This window comes from Moschus berezovskii, chromosome 1, assembly GCF_049115385.1.
Source record: "Moschus berezovskii isolate FMDL1 chromosome 1, NW_MosBer_1.0, whole genome shotgun sequence".
Taxonomy (NCBI): Eukaryota; Metazoa; Chordata; class Mammalia; order Artiodactyla; family Moschidae; genus Moschus; species Moschus berezovskii.
The window spans coordinates 79,369,205-79,377,392 of NC_142460.1; the positions used below are offsets into that span (position 1 = coordinate 79,369,205).

Below are 8,188 nucleotides of genomic sequence, written 5' to 3' on the forward strand. Positions count from 1 at the left end.
AATGGAAAACATCTAATAGTTGTTCAAAAACAGTTTCTAATGTATTTTACTCCTTAGCCACTTAGATCTTCAATTTACTCAGCAAAAACAAAGAGGAATCACAAAATGTCAGTATATCTATATGATGAACTATGTACTCATTAAAATTATATTATGAAGAATGTAGGGAAATACATAGAAAGTTCAGTGTGAAAACTAGAATACAGAAACATATACAGTATATTCTCAATGATGTTAATATACATACATTATTAATAAAGCACTTACTTGACTGCAAGGAGATCAAGCCAGTCAATCCTAAAGGAAATCAGTCCTGAATATTCATTGGAAGGAGTGATGCTGAAGCTGAAACTCCAATACTTTGGCCACCTGATGCAAAGAACTGACTCACTGGAAAAGACGCTGATGCTGGGAAAGATTGAAGGCAGGAGGAGAAGGAGACAACAGAGGATGAGATGATTGGATGGCATCACCGACTCAATGGACAGGAGTTTGAGTAAGCTCCGGGAGTTGGTGATGGACAGGGAAGCCTGGCGTGCTGCAGTCCACAGGGTCTTAAAGAGTCAGACACAACTGAGTGACTAAACTGTGCTAAACAATTCACATTTAATCCTACAACCCAATGAGAGTAGTGCCGTAAGACACACTAGAGCTCAGTAGCTAAGAGTATAGTATAAAACCAGACTGTGTGGGTTCACATCCCAGCTTTGCCACTAGCTATAAATGCATAAGGTGCTTAGAACCCCTGCCTAGAACATACTGAGTTCTATTTAAGGATTAATGATGATGATGTCAGCAACAATGATTAACCCCCTTTCCCAAAAGAAAAAAGCAGGGCTTTTGAGATATTACTCAAAGGCACACAAATAATAATGGACAGAGCTGGGAGTTGACACTCAAAACCAGATCTAATTATAATGATGCACCTTTTAGAAAACATTACTAAAATTGAGTTATCTCTGGTTGGCTCCCTATTTTCTAAGCTTTCTACAATGAACCCATGTTACTCTTAAAATAATTTATTTCAAGTTATACTATTTAAAATACTATATTTATTCAGAGGCTGAAATTCCACCAGACTCAATTCTGAAAAACCATCCTTGAATCTGAAGTATACAAAGGTTTATGAGCAGTCAAAGGGCCCATATACTTGTTTCTTTAGATGGTGAGGCTGTTGATATAATATCAAAAATTGAGTATTTTTTATCATAGTTATTTGTACACTAATGGTGACTTCTGATGGTCACCATTGGATACAACATATCTAAATATAAGAGCTTTTCTTAGGCAAAGAGATATAGAAATTAATATAAATAATAGATTAAATGCCTGAGTATTAGTTGTGGAAACACGAACAGTTAAACAATTTTAGCATAAGAAAATGTTACACATAAAGAAACCATATTCAGGTAACAAACAAAAACAGTGGCAAATGAAGACAGTATATGCTATGGTCTGAATATGTTTCCCCAAAATTCATATGTTGAATCCTAGCCCCTGAAGGTGTAAAGAGGTGGGGCCTTTGGGAAGTAGGGCCCCTGGGAGGCAGAGCCCTCAAGACTGGGATTAGTGCTCTTAGAAAAGAGACTTTTATAGGTTACTCTTGTATTTCCATGTTTATCTTTGAAAATTTCAAATATTTTTGTTAAATACAGAATTACATATTTGGTCCACCTTTGAGCATAATCCCAAATTCTAGAGCTGCAAATAAACAAATAAATATCTTAATAAATTTCTATGCAGTTAAAAAAAGTTCTCCAAAGAGATCCTTAGTCCCTTAAGAAGAGGCTTGCTATGAATCACGAAGAGGACCCTCACCAGAACATAACCATCCTCACGCCTTGACCTTGGACTTCCCAGACTCCAGAACTATGCAAAATAAATTCCTGTTATTTATAAGCTACTCAGTCTCCAACATTTTGTTAGAGCAGCCTGAATGGACTAAGACAGTATATATCTATTGCCTTTTTCATCCACTTCAATTTAGCCTAGCAAAGCAGGCTGTGATCGTTCTAAGATGACTCCCAACGAGTTGTGTACATGCTTGGTTGCTCAGTCATATCCAACTCTTTGCAACCCCATGGACTGTAGCCTGCCAGGCTCCTCTGTCCATGGAATTTTCCAGGCAAGAAAACTGAAGTGGGTCGCCATTTCCTCCTTCTGACCCAGGGATTGAACCTGCGTCTCTTGTGTTCCTGCATTAGGAGGCAGATTCTTTACCACTGTGCACCACCTGGGAAGCCCCAACGCGTTGTGCCATTCTACAGTTCCTTCCCCATGAGTTTGGGCAAGACCTATGACTAGCTTTTTGAGTCTGTTTTGCTTTTCCCCCCATGATTTGTTTTATCCAACAAAATAAGGCAAATGTGGACATGTCATTCCTGTGATTATATTATAAAAGTCTCTCTCTCCTAGGAAAATAGAACAGAAGAAATCTCTCCTGCTGGCCCTGAAGAAGAAAACTGCCATGCTGTGACACTAGATGAAAAAGGCATGTGTCAAGAAACTCCAAGAGCTGTGGGCAGCCTCCAGCAGAAAGTTGGTCAGAAGCTGAGAACTCACATAGCCCCAAAGAAATGAATCTGCCAACCTAAGTGAAGTGAGCTTAGAGCAGATTGTTCCCAAGTTGAGCCTCCAAATGAGAATGCAGGCTCCAACACTTTAATCACAGTACCCAGCTAAGCTGTGGATACTGTGAGATAATAAATGTGTGCTGTTTTAAACCACTAAGCTTGTGATAATTTGCTATACAGCATAGAAAATGTACATAATCGTGTATGGATATGAGAGTTGGACCATAAAGAAGGCTGAGCACTGAAGAACTGATGCTTTCAAACTGCGGTGCTGGAAAAGACTCTTGAGCAAAGAGATCACAGTCAATCTGAAAGAAAATCAACCCTGAATATTCACTGGAAGGACTATGCTAAAGCTCCAATATTTTAGCCACCTGATGTGAAGAGCCAACTCACTGGAAAAGACCCTGATGCTGGGAAAGATTGAGGGCAGGAGGAGAAGGGGGGTAACAGAGGATGAGATGGTTGGATGGCGTCATCAATTCAATGGCCATGAGTTTGAGCAAACTCTGGGAGATAGTGAAGGACAGGGAAGACCGGTGTGCTGCAGTCCATGGGGTCGTAAAGAATCAGACATGACTGAGTGACTGAAAAACAAACAACAGAAAATGAAAGCACTGGCCAGCTCTAAAATCCAGCCTGTGAATGGTTAAGTTCACCACAGTATAACGAAGCTGCTGTCCCATCTCTGACTTTCCCTTCACCAACCAACTTCGTGAAGGAGAAGCCTATTTCAGCACTTGGATTTACTAAGCCCCAGTTCGTTTCAAACTTTTACAACACAGCAACTACTTATATGCTGAAAAGTGTTCTCCTGAACAACACCAATAATTGACCAAGGATCAGACTTTGTGGTCTAAGAAAGGGATTCTGTGCTACTTACAGGTACCAGGTATCATAAAGGAGCTACAGTTTACATGTTGAAATGTGAGACTATAGAGATAGGCTAATGCTGATTGCAGTCATGAAATTAAAAGACGCTTGCTCCTTGGAAGGAAAGTTATGACCAACCTTGATAGTATATTAAAAAGCAGAGACACTACTTTGCCAACAAAGGTCCGTCTAGTCAAGGCTATGGTTTTTCCCGTGGTCATGTATGGATGTGAGAATTGGACTGTGAAGAAAACTGATCGCCGAAGAATTGATGCTTTTGAACTGTGGTGCTGGAGAAGAATCTTGAGAGTCCCTTGGACTGCAAGGAGATCCAATTCTAAAGGTCCATACTAAAGGAGAGCAATCCTGGGTGTTCATTGGAAGGACTGATGCTAAAGCTGAAACTCCAATACTTTGGCCACCTCATGCGACGAGTTGACTCACTGGAAAAGACTCTGATGCTGGGAAAGGTTGGGGGCGGGAGGAGAAGGGGACGACCGAGAATGAGATGGCTGGATGGCATCACCGACTCTGTGGACATGAGTTTGAGTGAACTCCGGGAGTTGGTGATGGACAGGGAGGCCTGGCGTGCTGTGATTCATGGGGTCGCGGAGAGTCGGACACGACTGAGCAACTGAACTGAACTGAACTGAATGGTTTACAGGGCTAACAAGTCAAATAATAAAATTAGCATAAAAATTAATTAAAATTAGCATAGAAAATCTGGGTTGGGTTTCTTTGGAGAAAATCTAAAAACTAATAGCTTCCGAGTTGCTAAAATTATTGGACCCTATTTCTCTGGCCTATCGGTTTCCTACTTCTCTGGCCCTTTCCACCTCTACAGACCCCCACTCCTGGAACCCTGCCCCGCTTCCAGCTTCCATGACACACTTCCTTCTGGTTTCTCTCCTATTCTTTTCTCTTTTTCTTCACAGGCTCTGTAGGACCTCCTCACATCTATGTAATCAAGGATCTTCACTCAGTTCTATGCCAGTCTTCTCTTCCTTCCATCGGACACCCTCTCTCTATGTCCAAGAATTCTTTTTGAGAGTCTACACATGCCAGGCCCTGGCTGGACACTGGACACAATAATAACTAAGTTTAATATGGTTTCCGTTCTCATGGAGCTTACTTTCTAGATCACCAAAGGGGAGTTCACGTGTTCCCTCAGCAATCTCACCTACACCCTTGAGCAAAGCTATCAGTGCACTGGGCACACAAATGCACTGTGAAAATGAGTCTCAAATCAAAGAGTCACACCTCTCCTCAAACCCCTAATGCTTGTTTCTAACCTGGCTTCTGCGCACATCTCCCAAATATCTCAAATATAGTACGGCCAATATACAGCTCCCTACCAATCTCTAGTTCTTGATATATAACTGGCTTAGTCAGTAAATGTTGCTGAATAATGCTGAACTACAGAATTACCATCCTTCTAGTTGCTCCAGTTTAAAACCTTAGCATCACCTTCTTGTCTCAAAGCTAATCAGATACCAGAATCTATTCATTCTTTCCCTCCAGTATCTCTCTCATGTTCCCTCTTCTTCATCTGTACCATAAATGCATTTTACAGGTTCTCATTATTTCTAATTTATTTTCCTTTCACACATTCTGTCACCCAATTCATCATCCATCTATTATTCCAACAAGTATTTTGAAAGCACCGGCCAAGAACCAGGCAACAGAGACAGCAAGGAAGTAGAATAACTGTGGACCCTCACAGAACTTAGCCTGTCAGACCACAATTAAATGAGCAATTGCAAAAAAAGGTTAATGTTGAAAGCAAATTCAGTATCAAAGAAATACCTAACTTACTGTAAATAGTGAGAAAAGGCCACCTCCTTCAACTCCCCTAAAAATTTTTAAGCTGAGAGCAGAACTATGAATAAAAGTTAGAAGTGGGGAAAAGAATGCTCCAGGTTGAGGGCGGGGGAGTGTATTTACAAAGGGTTTAGAGGTTCTATTTGACTAACAAATATTTGAGAGGGTTAGAAAGAGGAGGAAGAGAAAGGCAGAGGCCAGAACGTGGCCCTGAGCACCACAGCAATTTGAACAATATCCTAAAGACATACAGGAAACACTGAAAGGTGTTAAGCAGGGTCAATTATAATGGGATTTAGCCAACCCACTCTGGCTAGTGGAAAACTGATCAAAGGTAAACACGACCTCTTTTCGAACACTGTCCCTCCAATCATTCCTACCCAGATATACAGATAGAGTTTAGCTCTCTACACTTCACTTCCTTCCTTAAAAGATTCTAACAGCTCTCCCCTGCAGAGAGGAATCCAACTCAGCTTGGCACTCAGGCCGTTTCCTCGCTCCGGGTGGCCTGGCTGACTTTTCCTTGCAGTCTTTTCTCCTCTCACATCTCCCACACATCCTAAACTAAGCTCCCGTCTTTGCATACAGTCCCAGCCTCTCCTTATGCTTGGCTTGGAACACCTGTCACACTTGCACTCCCTTTCCACGGGGTTAACTCTTACTCACTCTTCAGAACTCATTCAGGGGGAACCCCTGAGCAGCCCTTTCGACTTAAACGATCCGTCGCGTCCCCAAGTACTCAGGGTAGTTGATCCTTCTCCTGCGTGATCGGAAATTCCTTGAAAACTACGTTGCTGCTGCTGCTGCTAAGTCACTTCAGTCGTATCCGACTCTGTGTGACCCCATAGACGGAAGCCCACCAGGCTCCCCCGTCCCTGGGATTCTCCAGGCAAGAACACTGGAGTGGGTTGCCATTTCCTTCTCCGGCACATCAATTTCAAGCTCTCTGCAGAAGTGACCGAAAGCGAAGCGCACGCGCACACTCAGGATGCTCCTACACGTAGTGTGCTAGACACAGACACACCCAGACACGCATCCTAACAGGCACACGCACTCGCAAAACACACGGAGTAGCAGGTGCATTTTGTAGTAAGGTTCCTCAACCCAGAAGCCTGAAACCCCAGGAAACAGGAAGACGCCACCACCGCTCGCCCCGCCCTGTAGCCCGGGTTCCTAAGACTCTGTGCGGCCGCGGGCTGCACGCCTCCGCCCCATCATTCCAACCTGCCTTGTCGCTTCCCGACAGCTGCCTCCACCACGACTAAAACTTCAAGCTCCAGAACCGTCCTGCCCGCCACAAGTTAACTCAGCCCGCCGCTTCCGGGATGTTGCCTAGGTTACCGGAGCCCCACCCCCATTCTCTTGCGTATTTCCGGCAAGGCCAGTGCGCAGACGCCTCTCAATTTGGCTTGTCCTTTTTTGGGCTCGAAAATTGCTGTGGATGCTGATTGCAGCCAGGAAATTAAAAGACGCTTACTCCTTGGAAGGAAAGTTATGACCAACCTAGATAATATATTAAAAAGCAGAGACATTACTTTGCCAACAAAGGTCCGTCTAGTCAAGGCTATGGTTTTTCCTGTGGTCGTGTATGGATGTGAGAGTTGGACTGTGAAGAAAGCTGATCGCCAAAGAATTGATGCTTTTGAACTGTGGTATTGGAGAAGACTCTTGAGAGTCCCTTATACTGCAAGGAGATCCAACCAGTCCATTCTACAGGAGATCAGTCCTGGGTGTTCATTGGAAGGACTGATGCTAAAGCTGAAACTGCAATACTTTGGCCACCTCATGCGACAAGTTGACTCACTGGAAAAAAATCTGATGCTGGGAAGGATTGGGGGCGGGAGGAGAAGGGGACGACGGAGAATGAGATGGCTGGATGGCATCACCGACTCTGTGGACATGAATTTGAGTGTACTCCGGGAGTTGGTGATGGACAGGGAGGCCTGGCGTGCTGTGATTCATGGGGTCGCGGAGAGTCAGATGCGACTGAGCGACTGAACTGAACTGAATTGAGGGGATTACTCTACCGTAGTGTTCCAGGGACGGGAGCCTGGTGGGCTGTCGTCTGGCGACTTAGCAGCAGCAACAGGGGATTACTAGTAGTAGTTTAGTCGCTAAGTCGTGTCCGACTCTTGCGACCCCATGGACTGTAGCCTGCCAGGCTCCTCTGTCCATGGGATTCTCCAGGCAAGAATACTGGAGTGGGTTGCCATTTCCTTCTCCAGGGGATCTTCCCGACCTAGGAATCAAACCCGGGTCTCCTGCATTGCAGGCAGATTCTTTACCGACTGAGCTAGAAGGGAAGCCCAGGGCATTACTGCTACTGCTGCTAAGTCGCTTCATTCGTGTCCGACTCTGTACAACCCCATAGACGGAAGCCCACCAGGCTCCTCCGTCCCTGGGATTCTCCAGGCAAGAACACTGGTGGGATGATTTGGGAGAATGGCATTGAAACATGTATATTATCATATGTGAAACGAATCACCAGTCCAGGTTCGCGCATGATACAGGATGCTCGGGGCTGGTTCATGGGGATGACCCAGAGGGAGGATAAGGGGAGGAGGGAGGTGGGAGGGGGGTTCAGGAAGGGGAACCCATGTACACCCAGGGCGGATTCATGTCAATGTAAGGCTGCTGCTGCTGCTAAGTCACTTCAGTCGTGTCCGACTCTGTGTGACCCCATCGACGGAAGCCCACCAGGCTCTCCTGTCCCTGGGATTCTCCAGGCAAGAACACCGGAGTGGGTTGCCATTTCCTTCTCCAATGTGTGAAAGTGGAAAGTGAAAAGTGAAAGTGAAGTCGCTCAGTCATGTCCGACCCTTAGCGATGTAAGGCAAAACCAACCAATATAATATTGTAAAATAATTAGCCTCCAATAAAATAAAAATAAAAGAACACTGAGGGATCTCAAAGAGTCCGAC

At 44.4% G+C, this 8,188-nt stretch overlaps 1 protein-coding gene across 13 annotated transcripts in view; it reads right to left on the reverse strand.

The window, feature by feature from the left end:
• Nucleotides 1-6,621, reverse strand: part of SPICE1 (spindle and centriole associated protein 1) — a 64,878-nt gene extending 58,257 nt beyond the window's left edge. For 9 of the 13 annotated variants that reach the window (XM_088837031.1, XM_088837029.1, XM_088837027.1 and 6 more), the window contains exons 1-2: nucleotides 6,492-6,591; nucleotides 268-408 (exon numbers count right to left, since the gene is read on the reverse strand). The gene's annotated coding sequence lies outside the window, so the exon portion shown is untranslated. Of the gene's footprint in view, nucleotides 1-267; nucleotides 409-5,933; nucleotides 6,382-6,491 lie in introns of those variants that run through there. The other 4 variants (XM_088837015.1, XM_055425680.2, XM_055425340.2 and 1 more) reach the window with 4 other exon arrangements.
• Between the last annotated feature and the right edge of the window lie 1,567 nt (nucleotides 6,622-8,188).